Source organism: Schistocerca piceifrons, chromosome 11 (assembly GCF_021461385.2).
Source record: "Schistocerca piceifrons isolate TAMUIC-IGC-003096 chromosome 11, iqSchPice1.1, whole genome shotgun sequence".
Taxonomy (NCBI): Eukaryota; Metazoa; Arthropoda; class Insecta; order Orthoptera; family Acrididae; genus Schistocerca; species Schistocerca piceifrons.
Genome location: NC_060148.1, coordinates 90,641,285 through 90,659,417, shown reverse-complemented (window position 1 = coordinate 90,659,417; position 18,133 = coordinate 90,641,285).

Here is an 18,133-nt window from a genome sequence, read left to right as displayed (position 1 = left end):
CAAGCAAAAACGATATGGAGCAACGCATTTGAAGAGCGTGTGCAGCCGTACCACGGGATGTGCTGCTCAAAACTGTGGACAACTTACGCAGACGATTGACTTTATGCATTGAAGCAAATGGGGATGATTTTGAACAATCTCTTTGTGGATAATTTCATTAATTAAGCACCCTAAATTGAGAGGCAAGGGGACTCACATTAATGAAGCATCCCAACATGTGAGGGGCAAGGGGACTCACACTAATGAAGCACTCCATGGGAACATCATTCTGCTATGTCCATGTAATTGTTCCTGGGTAACGCTAAAAGTAGGATACAGTACGTTTTGTACAACAATAGCTTAATTTGGCGTAACGGGAGAACTGGTGCACATTTTTTATTGATTTGATGCGTCTTTCTCGCATAATTCTAAATAAATCGGATTTCTTCTACAATTTTACTTTTTTCTCGATTTCAGCACCATCTGTCAATGGTTTGAAAAATGTTTCAGACAAAACTTGATTACTTTTTTATGGAGAATCTGAATCTGCAATAAAAATGGGTGGTTTCCATTCTAAATTTAAAAGTTGCCCTTCGCCCCACCCAAAGGGACGGGAGCTGGAGGTCACGTGTAGTATGATTTGATGTCCCCCTTTGAAGTTACGAACTTGTCTTACCCACTATTTTTACCTGATGTATAGTTTTCGAGGTGATCTCATCTGAAACTTGAGATGGACCACCCTGTATATTTTCCTATATACACGTGCAATGTAGAACCCTCACAATAAACAATGTGTGCATATTTCCCGCTGTACACAAACCTTCCCCCTCCAACACTTGATGGTTCTCACCTTTTGACAGGTTTCTAGTCAGTAGTTTCATTGTTTGTGTATCTTCGTGTGTGTGTGTGTGTGTGTGTGTGTGTGTGTGTGTGTGTGTGGCCTGATTCTCGGCCTACTAACTTGTAGGTTATTGGAAACCAGGAAGGACTTCTGCGATGGAAGTAGATGCATATGGAAAGAGGGGGAAATACATAGGTCCTCAAACGAGAAGTAAGAAAGGGGAAAAAAATAGATGTGGTTGCTAAGATCGAAGAAGAGAAAGAAGACAGCCCCAAAGACAGGAAACCCTTCCCACCCCCATTCCCCAGGACCCCTACCTCGCCGGTGCTTGAGTGACAAGCTGGAGGAGGTTCCTACGGAACAGACATTACCACCGTAACCTTTAAGGTCCCCGAAGAAAATCTTAGCAACCCTGCGGAAATAGCAGTGTCAAAGAATCACACACACTTGTTTGCGAGGGTGGTTTGAAAGGTGTGATGTGTGTTCCGTGTCATTCATGATTTATCTGTTAGTGTAAATCGTGCTTTTACCTACACGGCCCAGCCCCTTTCAGAATCGATACAAACCCTCCAGTCTATATCGTATCTCATAAAAGGTATAAAATATTCTATAAAAAATAGAAAATTACACACTACGATAAAGTAGTTGTTCTGTCCGTCACATTATATTACATTGTCCAAAAATATAATATTCTACTCGTTCCATTTCATGTCTAGAGATCACTGTTTATCCATGGTTCTCTTATGCCTGTCTTTGTTATGTTTATATCCAATTTGCTAAATACTAAAATTATAGGATAGTTTAAGAATTCAGTAATAAACTACATAATTGTGTAAGATTTGAAGAGAATTCAGTGCAGGAAAACTATTTTGGAAGAAACACTGAAAACAACTCGGGATCCGACAGTTGTCACTCGCCCGTTAACACAGAACGTTAACGTATCTGCGGGATAAATGTGACTCCGCCCGGATTCCATGTATCTGATATTAACCTAACTTGAGCAAGTGCAAACCAATAATTCTCGCTGAATTTTGTGTGTGTGTCTCCCCACGGCAAAACAATCACCACTTTACTAGGTAACACAACATCAGGTAAAGTTATTCCATTTTCTACTCTATCCTGGATAAATTTGAATCATTTCCACAAGTCACCTATAACCTTGCTGGTATTATTAATTTCGGAAGAAGCAATACTCGAAATGTTTCCAGAGGTTACTCTCGTGACAACTCCTCGATCTATCATTTCTTAAATGGTTCCTCCAAGCTACATACACTTGTAATAACAAAGCTGGATGTATTCTCTTTGAAATTTCATCCTACATTATTTACTCGTGTACTGACACCTGTAATTTGCAATTCAATAATAGAAATTAATTCCTAAGACTAATCTACACTCTCTTTTGAAGTACTTAAACCTTGTGTTAAATTATTGTATTTATAATTGTACACGTCTTTTAAAGATTCCAAGTTTTCAATAGGTTTCGATTCTACATTATTACATTTGGCATCAAACTCAGTTTCCAAATCAACCATGTCTTCACATCAGTTACTAGATTCTTTGCTTTGCGTGTCTACTCTGATGTTCAACAAATCTGTATTTGTCATGTAAATATTTGAAGTTTGATACTGATCCTTTAATTTAGAATCCATTGAGTTTATTAAGTCTAGGTTTTTATTCACAATCTCACCTCGAGCATCCAATTTAGAATTTAGTGATTTCATCACTGTGTCTATTTCTCTACTTACATTAGCACTCTGTGCACCAAGTTTTTCACTGAAAGTTGCACTTGCTTCATTTCTCAAGGAAGCACCCTGGTCATCTATTTTATCATTTGAGTATTTACTGAGTCTAAATTAAGACTTTGAGCATTTAAAGTTTTATTTAGTTCCTTTCTTAAAGAAGTATTTTGAGCAGTCAGTTTGTTTCTTGAAGCTGCTGAATCTGCACTTTGGTCATCAATTTTATCACTTAGTTTTAATCAAATTCACTAATTCAGACCAGTCTGGCACCTCCTCGCTCACTTTCATTGCTATGGCTGGTTCTGAAGTTTCTCCAATTCTCTGTGTATCCATATTTGTCTTAGTTTTTGATCAGGTGATCATTTAACGAATTAACTCTAAGCATTGTAACTACACTAATGCAGTTTCTTCGTCTTTGTACTCGAACAATTATTATTTTTTGCTCACCCGGTGTAGAGTTTAGGCTCCATCGATGAGCAGGTGTGGAATCGGCACCGGTGAACAATAACTGGTGCCGGTGGCATCGGTTGCTGGTTTTCGTGTCTGCTTCGGTGTGCGGATGTAGAATCAGCGCCGGTTAGCAGCAACTGGTGCCGGTGATGTCGGATGTTGTCTTCCCCATCTACTTCCCTGCGATGCGCGTGTGAGCTGGATATTCCCCACAACATATCTTCTTAGTTCAATTATACTCGTTGCATCTCTTCTTAGTCTAATACGTCGAGGTCTTCTTTTCATTCTTTTAACATTATTACTTTCATATGTCTTTCACTGTGTTGCATTCACAAAATTTTTTATTTAATTTTTGGACTTAATCCAGGTACATGAAACAGTTCTCTTGTCTTGTTATTTCTGATTGCTATGGCAACACATATCTTCTGCTTCGATTTTCTCTCAAAATTGCCATTTTTTTCAAGTCCTGTCATGGTGATATTTGACATTAGAAATTTAAAAAATAATTAACTATGTGCTTACATCTTAGAAAATAGCCTCTGAAATACGTACATAATTACCAAAGATTTAAATCACTTTATGCTTTCTGAAAGTTTTTCTACATATTTGAAAAGTTACATATGAAACATTACATTAATTTTTTGCTTCAAGGTACGCTGTACATAAAATTTTAAATAAGTGACATTTTAGTTTATTTTTAATGTGAAAGTGGACATGTTTTCTGTTACCTTTATGTAGTATGGCAAACAGTTGCATAGAAGGCATTTTGCTTTTACAGGCTCTTCATCTGTTAAGTTGACCCAATTTCCTTCAGTATGTTTTTTTAATTTCGTTATAGTTATGGATATTACTGTTTAACAATGCAGCATGGTGACTTAATGTAAATACATACACAATCAAAGGCTTTTGAAAAGTCAAGAAACATATCACAAACTTTCTTTAGTCCATCTAGTGCCTTAGTTGAATACAGTATAAATTCAGCTGTTGCTGTACTGCTGGATCTACCTGTGCTAAATCCGTGCTAGGCATCAGAGTATGGCATTTTTTCTTTACAATTTACTGTTGTTTTTAATTGCACATTCTATTATTTTAGATGAGACAGGTGTAATAGTTGTTGTTCGGTAATTTCCTGGATCTTTCTTGCTGCACTTCGGAAATGGGGATCACCTTACTCTATCTGAAACATGTCAGGAATATCCTTCCATCTGTGGCTAAATTTATTATAAAAGTTACAGGCTTTGCCACCCACTGCAGTTGAGTAGATACAACGTCTCATGTGTCATTATTTTTGTTTTTTAATCAATGTATTTTTACTACTTCAGATTCATTTGTTGAGAGAAAGAGAGAATTTTCTCAATAGGAGTAATTAAAATGATTGTGTCAGTAGAGTTTTGCTTTGTTAGTTTGCCCACTGCCTCACCATAATGTTCATTTATAATATCACAGACTTCTTTATTGTTTTTCTTTATAGAAAATAAGAAAGTGTTTCAACACTGACCTTTCCATATTATTGTATAAATTTATTGCAGCAAGCCAGTGGTTCCAACATTCAGGTTTCGTACATGTTATTTACACCAATAATTTTATACAGTCCAGTGTACTTGGCACAATCAATTTTAATTGTAATGTTATAATATGTTTACAGTGCAATATTTCATAAATTCCTTTTTTTTTTCCTAGTGCTCACAAGACATTTACAGTGGGGTGTGCAGTTGAGAACAGTTCTCCATCTACCCCTCAGCGCGCATCAGAATTATTCAAAGTGGGGCACTCTGCCAATTCTAAGAAGCAGGCCAAAGATGTCCTGGTAAGCAGCACATTGTCAATGCTGCGAGACATACAAACAGCAATGAATGGGAGCAGTGAGGATGACAAGTTGGGCCAATATGTTGCAGCTGAGCTGATAACAACTAAAAATAGAAAATTGAATGCAGAGGCAAAGTGCCTCATCATGAATGCCATCATGGGTGCAATTCAGAAAGTTACTGATCGTTAATTTTTAAATAAAAGATTGAAAATTAAAAATTGTTTTCGTTATAGCTTCCCACTGCCAGGGTACATACCCTACAGGGTTGAAATATTCACAGGATTCTCACTCACTTCTGTGGCATGTAATGATGTCCTGTTTCCGTCCTGTTGTGGTAAGCTTGCGAGAGATTTGTCACACCGCCAAAACCCATTCCCTATGGCGGGGCTTCCCAACCTTTTCAGCTGGCGGACCCCTTCTACAGTTGAAAATCCATGGCGGACCTCTAGTCAGTCGAGCACAGTAACTTTAAATTTCAGAGCGAAATCCATGGGAACTGAAAGCTTCTTAATGCTAGTGCTACTTTCCCAATGACCCACCTCCCTGAAGTATTAATAGTCTTTGGAGCTTCTTGTAATTGTTCTTCCTTTGGTCGTCCTCCCTCCTCCTTCATTTCAACTGGAAACTTCCCTTGTTGTGAAGGCGATGGAGAAAGCGCATCCTTCTTCAATGACCTGCCTTCAGCCAGGGATCCATGTTAGAAGTAATAAACTGGTCAAAAATTGACTTATGAAATAGGTAGTGCACTGACAAAGCAAGTTTAACATTTAATGATGCCTGGGGCCGCATACATGCCATTGAGCGCTGTGATTGGTCGACAAAGCTCGCTCCGCGCATGCGTAAAAGCTTTCAGCGCATCTAGCGCCGTGAGCCGGGGCACAAACGACCCCCGAATTGTTGCGAAACCGTCAATCAGAGAAGCCGCATTCTCCGGCATTAAACTGTGTATGCGTTCTCACGTAGGAACCGCAAAGGCTGCTTGGGAATACGACCTGAAGTTAAAGAACACATTTTCACACAAAAAATAGTGATAAATTTGATTTTCACATTTTTATACAATAATTTTACTCATTATTTTACACGATTTGGTGAAAGGTGGCCGCGGACCCTCTAGAAAGAGCCGGCGGACCACTAAGGGGTCCACGGACCACATGTTGGGAAGCCCTGCCCTATGGTATACAGATCTGTGTCTTCGACATCAGTACTTGCCAGATAAGTGCTATCTGCATCATAAATTGAATAATTGTGTAGCGAACAAACAATGGGAAATCCAGGATGGAATGTAACAATATTATGAAAGGAAAGTTGCCACACACCATATAGTATGTTATAGTATTCCCTAGTTGCCAGGAATCGAAGTGTGACAATCAACCCGAAACATAGTAGGGCATAATGGAGGTTGTCAGTGATATGTGATGGTCAAGGGAGGGGAGGGGGTGGGGGGGAGGGGGGAGGGAGAGTCCTCTGTCAGTATAACATGTAGCACTTTTTATGTTGCTGCATGGAAGTATTTTTTCCTAGGGTATCTTTAGCCAGTTTTCACGCAGTGCAGAGCTGATCTGGCTGTTGGCATAGATCTCCGCCCCCCCCCCCCCCCCCACACACACACCTCCCATCACTTACCCTGCCATTGCAACCATTGCCAACAAGGGTGAACCTATCTATACCTAGCATCTACAACAGCCAGCAAAACAAGGCTGTGAAACTTTTTTTAGTTGTAATATGTCAAGTCATCAGATTGTGGAGGGACAAACCCAACATGCTTCCTATCCATTGCATCTGAAGAGATAATTTGTACAAATATTTAATAATGGACACATTTATATTGCCAATTGCAGTAAACTGCTGAAAAGTCCTACTTGTGAAGAATATTTAAGATAAAATTTCGTTTTTATACATTTACATTCACTTCGGGAATGCCAGGTTTTCAATGGTACATAGCTCCATTTTGTGGCTTACCAATACAGCTTGGAAACTGCCAGAAGTTTTAAATTTTTTTTCCAAATTTAATTCCCTTATGCTTGTGTTGTTGGAGCCTGTTAACAATTTAAACAAAATTAGCTTCTTAGCACCACGTAAAGGTATTCCAGACTCGTAAGATAACAGTAGTTTACCTTCAAGTATTTATCTTTCAGTCTGATGCAAATTTTAGGAAACACCTGCAGAATAATTTTTTGAAATGCTTGGCTGTGAAATTCTATGACTGAAAGCTAGGCTCTTAATGATTCCCTAGTTGCCAGGAATCGAAGTGTGACAATCAACCCGAAACATAGTAGGGCATAATGGAGGTTGTCAGTGATATATGATGGTAAATCATAAAACACAAGTTAAATGGTCCGATTCTTACCTCCGACTAGGTGAAATAGCTTCCCTCAGCACAGTGTCACGCACACAAATCCCATTGTGTAGCACGGACAATAGTTTGTCAAATCAGGACACATCCATCCTGGCTAAATTCCTGAATTCCAGAGGATTTTCGGGCCTCAACTCTTTCCTTAACAGGGAGTGTATGACCCTCCCTGCCTTCAGCCCTTCTTTGCAGCCAAGGCCAAACCCAAAGCCAGCCCCTGGCATTACGTCACCGTTCTGTCCTAACTACTGAAGAAGCTACTGTCACTGCAAATGCAGCTTAAATAATACCGTCGTCCATGTCTAAAACACTGTGAAACAAAAGCAAAAGTAAACATAGTTAATAATAATAATAATAATAATAATTTTCTTGCACCACCAACAGAATGGTTTAGTGTACAATTCTGTATAACCATAACATAATTTCATCCTAGTTCCGCTTAATAAATATGAACCTAGATATCTCAGAAGATTTAATGAGTAGTATCAGTTCTAAGAAACGATAAATTTGCATACTCGGCAACATAAACAAGACTGTAGTTCAGAGTATGTTCTCTTGGGGCACTAGGGTAGATCCACACGGTAGGTATATCACACAATCGGTCGAAGTGAACCAGTCGACAGTGCCACACTTGCCGCTTGGGGTGCTGGTGCAGATTTGTATATGTTAGGTGTGTCTTGTCATACTGGCTTAAGACTAGTTTGCTCGTTCAGACGTATGCCCGTGTTGGATTTTTTCATAGTTTTGTTCATTAAGAAATCTATGACTTATACAGAAAGGAATGGTGACAGAATGAATGCTTGTGATGAATTCTTCTCGGGTTAACAGCCGAGTGGTGGTGTCGTCTTGTCGCAGTGTTTCAATGAGTTTTGAACCTGTCATCTTTGCCAGAAACTTATTTAAACGTTGGTATCAGATGATGGGACCACTCAGCTAATAACCCGAGAAGAATTCATCAGTGGAACACGCCGAGAAAGACTGCAATTGCATAGAATGCATGTGCTTGTTTGGTGCCTGTCAGAATATGAAAGAAATGGGTGTTCCTATCTTCTGTTCCTTCCTCTCCACCACAGAGCCGCCAATTTCCGGTAGGGAAGTGGAGGGGAGGGTTGGGGGGGGGGAGTGAGTTTACCAAAGGGGGGGGGGGGTCAAGGAGGTGAAGAATTTACTTAAGCAATGACTCAAATTGATGAGAGTGAGAGGAGGGGGGGGCGCTATTCATTTAACTCGTACCTGAAAGTGTTCCTGTATCAGTGAGGGGGTGGGGGAGTGTTGGAGGATTCCTGTGGGTTGGTAGGGGGAATGGGGTGAAACAATAGGTTGAAGACCTGCCAATCAAAAAGAAGGATTATCCTCTGAGAGTCATAACCTCTCAATCAAAAGAGAACAATAGCTTTACCCCTGAGTGCATACTTGAACCTGATGTAGGCAACCTTCACAAACAAATTGCTCTGAAACATAATTTGTGCCCCTAGGGCAAAGAAAGTGTGAAGATAATTTTAGTGGAGGTTGCCTACATATGGAGCAAGTATGCACTCAGGGGCAAACCTATAGTTCTCTTTTTATTGACCGGTTATGACCCCTGGGGATGATCCTTTCTTTTCATTGACAGGTCCTTAACCTAATGGTCCCCCACCCCTCCTCCCCAACGCCCTGGAAACCTCCAATCCCCCCTTCCCATCAGTGATACAAGGCCTGAATTAGTCGAATAGCCCCCTCACACTCTTACCAATTGGATTGACTGCTTAATTAAATTGATCACTCATTAACCCCCCCCCCCCCCCCCCTCTGCTAAATCCTCAACTCTTCTTTACCTGGAAATTGGCAGCTCGGTGCTGGAGAGGAAGGATCACGTGACAGGAAATTCATTTACATAGCAGAGGGTATTATAAAAAATTCAGTTTGAAGGGGTTGGATCTCTCTTACTCACCATTCTTTGATTTTTGGGAAAATGCAGGTTTTGCAAAGAAGTAATTAAATTCTGATTGCACGATGAATACAGTCACGAAACACCCATTACATGTAATTACACTGTCAAAACAGTTCGGTCACGAAGCGTGCACCATCCATCGTGCCGTCGCATCACCTGTGCAGGCTGCCCAGAATCGGGATGCACCAGCGAGAGCCTGAGAGGCAGCCGTGCCGTGCGCAGGTGTCTGTCGTGCCCTACGACTGACAGACCGGATATCCCCCTAATCCCCAAGCAAAATCGTGTGAGAAATTCCTGTCAAAACACATGCTCTTTCTGTCTTCATCCTCGTGTTTTGCTAGGCTTGCATGTGCCGTCGGTCACAGTCGGACTAAACCGCAAATAAAGCATCGTTTACCCAGTAAAGGCCTGTGGAATACTGACATTTGCGAGAACTGGTACTGGTTTCTGAAAACATTAATAAAATGTTCAGGAATTTCATGTAGTATTATGGTATTCCACAATTATTCTTGGGGTGCACCATGATAGGCTTATTTAAAACTGATGTTTATGTGCAGAGACCAGTTGAATTCTATGAAGTATTCTATTTTGCTAACACTGAGATCAGTGTGACACCCCTCCAATTTGTATGTGTGTTTAGATTTCCTTTGTTTGGTAGTTGAAGAATGATACCACATCTGCAGACTTCTAGAACTTGCTTTGTTTGCCAAAACACAATTTGGTTCTTATTAATGTTTAAAAAACTCCCAAAGCAACTTTGATGTCACTGAGGCCACGATTCAGTTTACTACGCAAATGTTGGGAAATAATCTAAAAGTAGATGAGAAATGTTGAACATTTGATGCATATCACAGTTGCAACGGTTGGGCTTGGGTGTGAAGGGATGGTTGAGTAATGCAATGCTTACAGTCAAGCAAACAGTGCAAATTTCGAACATGTTTTGCAAATGTAATCTGTTGTCAACATAGAACTTAGAAAAATTATTGTCCTCGCTGTAACCGAGTAAAAGCTGTTCTTATTTTGTTTTCCTTTCCTTCTGTCCCTTCTTGTTGTATTTACAGACACTGGAAAACTGGTCATGTACTATTAACAATGTGATTCAGCAACTTGTACTAGTTTACTTGTGACCCAATATAGTAGGGTGGTTGTCCTGTATTTTGCAATAAGCCAGCAGAGACTGCAAGTCTGACAAATAAATCTCAGTGTGAACACACAACTATGTCATGCAATAAAAGAATTGCTGCTTTCAGACACAAGACTCGAACTCTGAGCTCCCCACGTCAATTTGTACACACAGACCCTGAGTCATACCAACATGAGTACTTGAGTTGGGTGAGGATGGTCAATTGCAGCGTGGTACATTATGTCGTGGCATCTCGTGTCCAATACTTGTCACCCATATTTCCTGACATGTGTCTTGAATTAAATTACTTGTTTCAGCTTTATCTACATTGCTTCAGAGGTTTTCAAATGTTTGTAATAATAATCATAGTGTATGTTGTACAGTTTAGTAAGGTACTGAATTAAGTTCAGATCTCCATATTTTAGAATTCTGCTGAGATTTCATGTAGGTAAGCTTCTTTGTTTTTAAGTGTCTTGATTGCTGTGGTATCATCTGTTTTTACCATTATGTCGTACAGTTTTGGGCCATTTTAAAAGTTGTAAGCATTGAGTGGCTTGGTCTGTTTTAACCCATTAAGTCCCAAATTATTTTTTTAACAATTGTATGTTTTATTCCTTAATTATAATGTACATAGTGTATGAACCACAATAAGTACAAAAATAGCCAAAGAATATTTACACATGCTGATACAATGGCCATCCTCAAAATAGGACACTGGGATCTAACAGTATCGTATAGCATACTAAACTATATGCAAGTCTTAACTATTTATTTCTTGTAAAATGGTACAAAACACTTCACACAGAGTGTTACACGGCTTTTAACAAAGTATGTTTTTGGTTTCCCGTTGCATTTAGCTCTTGCACATCGTCTTTGCATGCTTCTTTTGTCAATCATATGACCAATCCCATCAAACCTGATACCTGGTATCAACCTGAAGTGACTTGGGTATTCCATTGAACGTCAATATTCGGTCTCCCAGTGTCCAATTTCAGGTATGTAACAGCACATCTGAAATCCAGTAAATCCAGTGCATTTTTCCCATGTACTAGTTTGTAGAAGAGCCAGGCATTTACGAGGGACATTTCCAACATACATGTCAATAGGACCCAGTACCATTTTTTTCCCTCTAATTACCGTCACATATTTTCCAACTAACCAGTAATGGTGGTCAACACCTCCCATGTACGCATTATACGACTTCAAAACAGCAGGTTGTTGCACTTGTCTCCTTACTTGCTTGTCTAGTGTACCGCGTAGCTGCTCCCAAAGGTTCAACTTTGTCAAAATTGGTACCAATTGTAATGCATCTGTTGTCGTGCGATCGAACAATTAAGACTTCACCATTCCTGTCGAACTGGTAGTCATAATTTCCTTGAACTGTCTTTTTTCATTTCATTGCTGCTTAGTTAGTGGACAGTCACCAACTCGATTCTCTGACAATCCCAGTTGCTCAAAAACCCAAATTTCTCAGATGAATCAGAAGATCTGTACTAGTGAAGAAATTGTCAAAGTACACACAATGATTCTCGGGTTTTTCAATGCAGTCCAGCATGTTTAGGACTACTCTTCATCCCAATAGTAGGTCATCCCTTGCAGTGTCTTCTGGATCCTTTCCACAGTGTAAATCAAATTTGAAATAGTAGCCACTTGCTCCACAAAGAGGCCACAACTTATAGCCAAATCTAGTAGGCTTGCCTCGGATAAACTGTTTCAGCTCACTTCGTCCATAGTATTTGACTATTGTTTCATCAATTGACAAATTTTCCTCAAATATTCCAAATTTTTCAAAACATTAATTTATCATTTCAAGAGAGGTCTAATTTTGGATCCACGATCATGTTTATTTTCATTGGCTAAGTCATTATCCTGAAAATGAAGCAACATTTTCAGCTTCTAATACAATTCCGTGACATAGCTGTCTTTATAATTGGTATTCCAACATCTTCATCTTAAGACCAGTATAGCTTCTCAGCAGGGAGCTTATGGTAGCCAGCAAAAAGAAGAAATCTGGCAAAGACTTTCACTTCTTCACCTGTGAGGATAAAGTCCTGCATATTCTTCATATTTACTGTATATCTCACAGTTTCTTTCACCATGAACATGTATAGGTTTTCGTTCATCAGTTCTTCAAACATCTCCTTCGGAGTCAAGGAAGAAAGTTGTTCCTTAAATTCCTCCCTCTTTGTGCTGATGTCATGCTCACTAGTTTGAGACAGCTTTGTATAAACTGGAGGTGTCTTTTTTCCAATTGCTTTTCTCATCAGTAAGACGTCTCTTCTTCAATTTACTTCTGGAAACTTGGGATGTACTTGGCAGTGAAGTTTTACATACAGTTTATTCGTTATTCTCTGATGCAACATAATGTAAATCAAAATTCGTCGGTCATACAGTCTACTTCAGGAGGACATACGGTGATATCAGTATGGTCCTGATCATCTGACACTGCATTATAGAATGCGTCACTGTTTTTTATTTTTTCTATTTCTTCGTTAGGCCATTATAATCTATATAAAATGAAATGAAGTGAAATGTAATAAAATAAAGTGAAATGTAATAAAATAAAGTGAAATAAAAGAATAATACATTAGCACAAACTACAGAAAAGGGTATGTGTAGATACCTCTGTCCATCTTGAACTGTATTATTTACTAATGGGTAACATACTCATAAATATACTTACATAATACGCTGTAAATTTCAAAGTAACTTCATATCCTGTAATATAGGTATAGATAAAAGATGGGTCGTTACTTACCTCAGCAACAAAATCTGGTAAAATTACCATGTTCTAAAAAGAAAATATGTCAGCAGTAGCAGAGTATCATATTCGAACGTGCAGCAATACAAATAACTGAACTTATCAGTCCCAGTCCCAGTGTCCTATTTCGAGTACACAAATATTTTTTAACAATGGAAAACAATGAATATAACACCAATTGAGCTAACAATGCAACTAGTTTGACACATTGTTGACTATAAATAATCACAAAAAGATCTTTGCCACATATTTCAAATATTACTAAATTGTCGATAAAGTAAATACCTGTTACAACAAAAAGTGTGCCTTAGTATTCAATAATCAGTTAATGGTAGGATTTATTGCTTTTAATTTCCTGTAAGCATATATTTGTTATAAAAAGCTTCAGCAAATGACGTAGAACAGTAATAGTTGCAAATTAATAATTTATTGTGTATTTATAAATAAATGTGCTCTGTCCTCAAAATAGGACACTGGTACTTAATGGGTGAAGGTTTCTCCAAAAAAGTCAACCTATTGGGCAGCTCGTTCGTATTTTGTGATCAGGAATTAGCCATTTTCATCCTCTACAGGGCAGTTTGAAAAACTTTTGAAAATGAGTTAACTCTTCAATATGTGATGTTAAGAATGAGAGTGAGAAAAAAGTTTCATAAAGGTTTTAAATCGTGTATAAAATTTGTTGCAAATCTGTAAAATAATTTGAAAAACCACATACTGACTAGAATAATGATTTAACAGGATACCTCATGGCCCCACAGTCGTATCAGATTGGCTAAAGTGATTGAGAGAAATAAAACTACTGACACTTGTTTCCATGGCAACCACTTCACTGACGTGTCAACATATTGTTATGAAGTTCATGAAAAATGTATACAGACACAATGCAAATAAAGCATCTAACGTGTACAGCACACAACACCTTTCACAGCTTCTTGGCCGGTCATTCGAAGATTGTGATGGTAAGAGAGGGTGAATAAAAAAAGTCAGAGCATACATCTGCTTTGAGGCAGTGTTCTGCCAACTCAGTTCTGTTTGTAGGATTACCTATACACATTAAATGGAATACTTTGGCTGACCAGGTTTTTGTCATGTTGACAAAAATAAGTTTTGATGAGATAAATTCTAGTACAGTGTCTCTCATCTTTCTGTATGTCTACTATGTAAACTATAAGTGTATAGCTGTCACTGGTAGATAAGCTAATTAATCAACAGCTGATTTCGATGACATTAATGATTTTAAAAATGAAAAATTCATACCCCAAGTAAGAACAAAAATATTTAATTGCAAATGTAGCAACTGTAATGAAATTGCTGCTTAACATCTACAACTCAATTAGTCATTACAAAACCAGTTCTTTTCTGATATTCAATGGCTTTTTCCCCTTACAAATGTTATTTTATATAATGTTATGTGGTTTAAGCTCAGTCAGTCAGTAATTGTAATTGATCTCTTACCCTAACAATAGCTTACAAAGTAGCAGGAGATATATTTATGAAATCTTTTGTGATACAGAGTGGCGCACACAAAACCAGCCTGAACTGGAATGTGAATGTGTGTGAGTAGCATTACTGGCTTGTCAATTTCTTTGCCACCTTCCAACAGCAGTAGCGTGTGAATAGTTCGTACGGAAAGTAGTCGATATAAACACTGTACTTCAATGACATGCCTTACTCCATTGAAGAACGTGTTCTTTGTTGAAGAATATGTGCGGTCTGAATCCATTAAAGTTGTTCTTAACACTTTTCATGAAAAGTTTCCTGAAAGTAAAATTCCTGCAAAATCATCAATTCAGGATCTAGTGAGAAAGTGGCGTTCAACAGGCAGTGTTGTTAATTCAAAGAGAATTAAGGCACAGACTGTACGTACACCTGGAGTTATGGCAAATGTGATGGCACACATTGAAAGAAGTCCCTACAAGTCAACATGACGATTATAACAGCAATGAGGAATATCTCGCAAGTCATGTCAATGCATCCTTCGTGGCTTAAAAATGAAATCTTATTGTGTGAGTGTTGTTCAGCAAATAAAAGAAGCGGACAGTGGTAAGTGTACACATTACTGTAATTGTTGCTGGAAAATGTCTCTGGGTGACATCTTGATCTGTTCCACCTATTTACGAGGGGTGAAGCCGGGTTTCATCTGTCGGGTTATGTTAATTCACATGACACGGGGCTACAGAGAATCCCCATGGCATACTGCAAAAGCCATTCACGATTTAAAAATTGGTGTATGATGTCCCGTATCTGGTAACAGAATTATCGGCCCATTGTTCTTCAATGAAACTGTCAACACGCATATTTACTTGCAACTCTACAATGAATTTTTGGCTCTGTTAACTCCAACTGAAAAATGTTGTGCGTATTTCCAACATAATAGGGCAACTTCTCATACCTCGGATTTGTCCTTAGCTCGTATACATACTGATTTTACAGAAGAGAGGACCATTAGAGTAAGGGCTTGTGGCCACCCCGCTCTCCTGACTTGTCACCATGTGACTTTTACCTCTGGGGATTTCCAAAGGCTAGAGCCCACTGCAACAATTTGAGAACACTTGACACATTAAAAAACAACATATGTGAAGAAATTTCGAACATTCCTCAAAGAGTACTGAAAAGTGTTTTCTGCAACATACTTCGATGTGCACAAATTTGCTTGGATGTTGGCGAAGAACATATTGAACACAGACTTTAAATTCCTTTCTAAAATATGCTTATGAAACTAATAAAAGTAAATCTGTTACTTAAACTGTCAATTCCATAGTTAATAATGAAACTGTACAATAAAAATGTAAGCAAGCGATGATGTATGTTGATTTTTTTCATTCATATTCCTTTCAGTGCAGGGGCTGGTTTTTTGTGCACCACTTAGTATTATCTTTAAATATCACGGCTGTTGCCTTGTGTGTTACGTGTTTAAAATGTAGTGTTAGGACAGTGCGCTGGTTGGTTCTTGCCAGTGCTGCAAGGGAGCACTATAGTATGTTGCCATGCACTGTCATTACTTGAAAAAGCTAAAAATACTGTGTCAGTATATGCCCCTGCATCCCATCTCTTATAAATAAGGGTTCATATTTTGCTGCCGAAAGTAAGTCGTGATGTGCATGTTATTGATAGTTGAGCAGCACAGTTTTAAGGTAACTAAATAAATGGAAGGCCGCTTTGTTTTTTAATCTCCTGATATCCTGATGTAATATACTAACATTATTGTTCACTGTGCTTTTATGTGAATCTTGTGATGTACTAACATATTTTTCACTGTACTAGCATGAGAATTTTGTGGTATTTTAACATCTGTAGTACCTGCCTGCCTGAGCTTCTCTTTAAGCTTAATTTCAATCAACGTTGGATGACGACACTCGTTGTAAACCATGGTTGAATCCACGCAAACCATCTACATCCACTGCAAGACCAAATTGCTTTGGACAGTGGTCTGGGTTTGGTAGGATCATGCGTGTTTGGTGAGATCGGAAAGATGTCATCTATTATGAGCTGCTAAAACCTGGTGAAAACATTAATGCTGATCACTACCAGCAGAAAATTATAGATTTAAATTGAGCATGATGTGAAAAACGACTGGAATATGGAAAAGTGCAACACAATCACATTGCTCCATGATAACGCCCCATCACACACAGGTAAACGGGTCAGGAAACGATCAAGGCACTCAGTTGGAAAATATTGGGGCATGTGGCTTATCCTCCAGACTTGACTCATCCGATTATCACCTATTTGCATCACGAGGACACGCTCTCGTGGAACAGTACTTCAACTCGTATGAAAATGGCTCACTGACTGGTTCACTTCAAAAGTAGAACTGTTTCTTTTTTTGTGTGGCATTCACAGCCTGCTAGAGAGGTGGGAGAAATGTACAAATAGCAATGGAGGATATTTTGAATAGAATATTGTTTATCAGTTTCAAACAACAGACATGTAATTATTGTAACCAAATTCTGGTTTCATACTTCTACACCTGGTGAGAAACCAGTCTGGCAAAATGTCATGAAATGAGTTTCTCAACCTAATGCTGTCATGTGAAGTAGCTTAATATGGTATTACGATTTGCACAATCGAAAGTCTTCAACAAATCGCAGGATGTCGCCAATGTTTAGTAGTTAATAATTTCAAATTTTTTCTTGTGCTGAGGTATCAATAATTACCTCAGGAGGGTAGATTTTTTGAAATCCAAACTCTGGTTATGAGTCCTTTACTAAACAGAGTGACAACCCTTGAGTATATTATCGTCAGAAAAGAGTGTTGTTTGAATCAGTGCAGTCACCTTTCTTATTGTAACGTTGAATCAGTTGAACCTATCAATATGTGATGTGAGTTTGATGCATGATGTAATTTTCTGCGTCTACATTCCTAATTAGCAAGTACTGTGTGGTGCAGGGTGCTTTGTATCGCAGCTTATCATTTCCCCATTTCCTCTCCTGTTCAAATCACAAATGGACCTAGGGGTAGAGGCACCCTATATATGCTTCCATGCAAGTCTTGATTTCTATTATCTGTAGACAGCAATCTTTATGTGAAATGTTAGTTGGTGGCCATAGAATATTCTGCTGCCTGTTACAAATGTCGATTCTCAAAAAGTTGTCAGTAGTGTTTTGTGAAGGAACGTCATCTTCCATCGAGGGATTCCCATTTGAGCTCATGAAGATTATCTGATTAAAGCTACTGGTAACAAATCCCGTAACCTCACCTCCCGGTATCCCAAACACTCGAGCAGCACAATCTGCTTTATAGATGAACTACACTTTCCCAGAATTCTCCCCCAATATATTGAAGTCAACCATTGGCTTTCCCCACAACCGACCTTATGTACTCATTCCATTTCAAGTCTTCTTGCCGCATGATGCCTAGATATTCAACTGAAACGCAACACTCCACTAATACTGTGCTTGAAACCAAGTCTGTATTTTCCTACACATCTACATAAATTTGCATTTTCCCACATTTAGAGCAAGCTGCCATTCATCACACCAAATAGATATTCCGTCCAACTCATCGTCTACCCTTCTAAAAGAGTGAATCAAATATAAACCTGAAATTTTGAGTGCCTGTTTGTAGATAGTGGTGTGATCTCTGCTCATTGTTGTTTTAATTTCCAGTGATTGTTTTTCACAACCAGAACATTGTCGTACCATTTCTTTAGC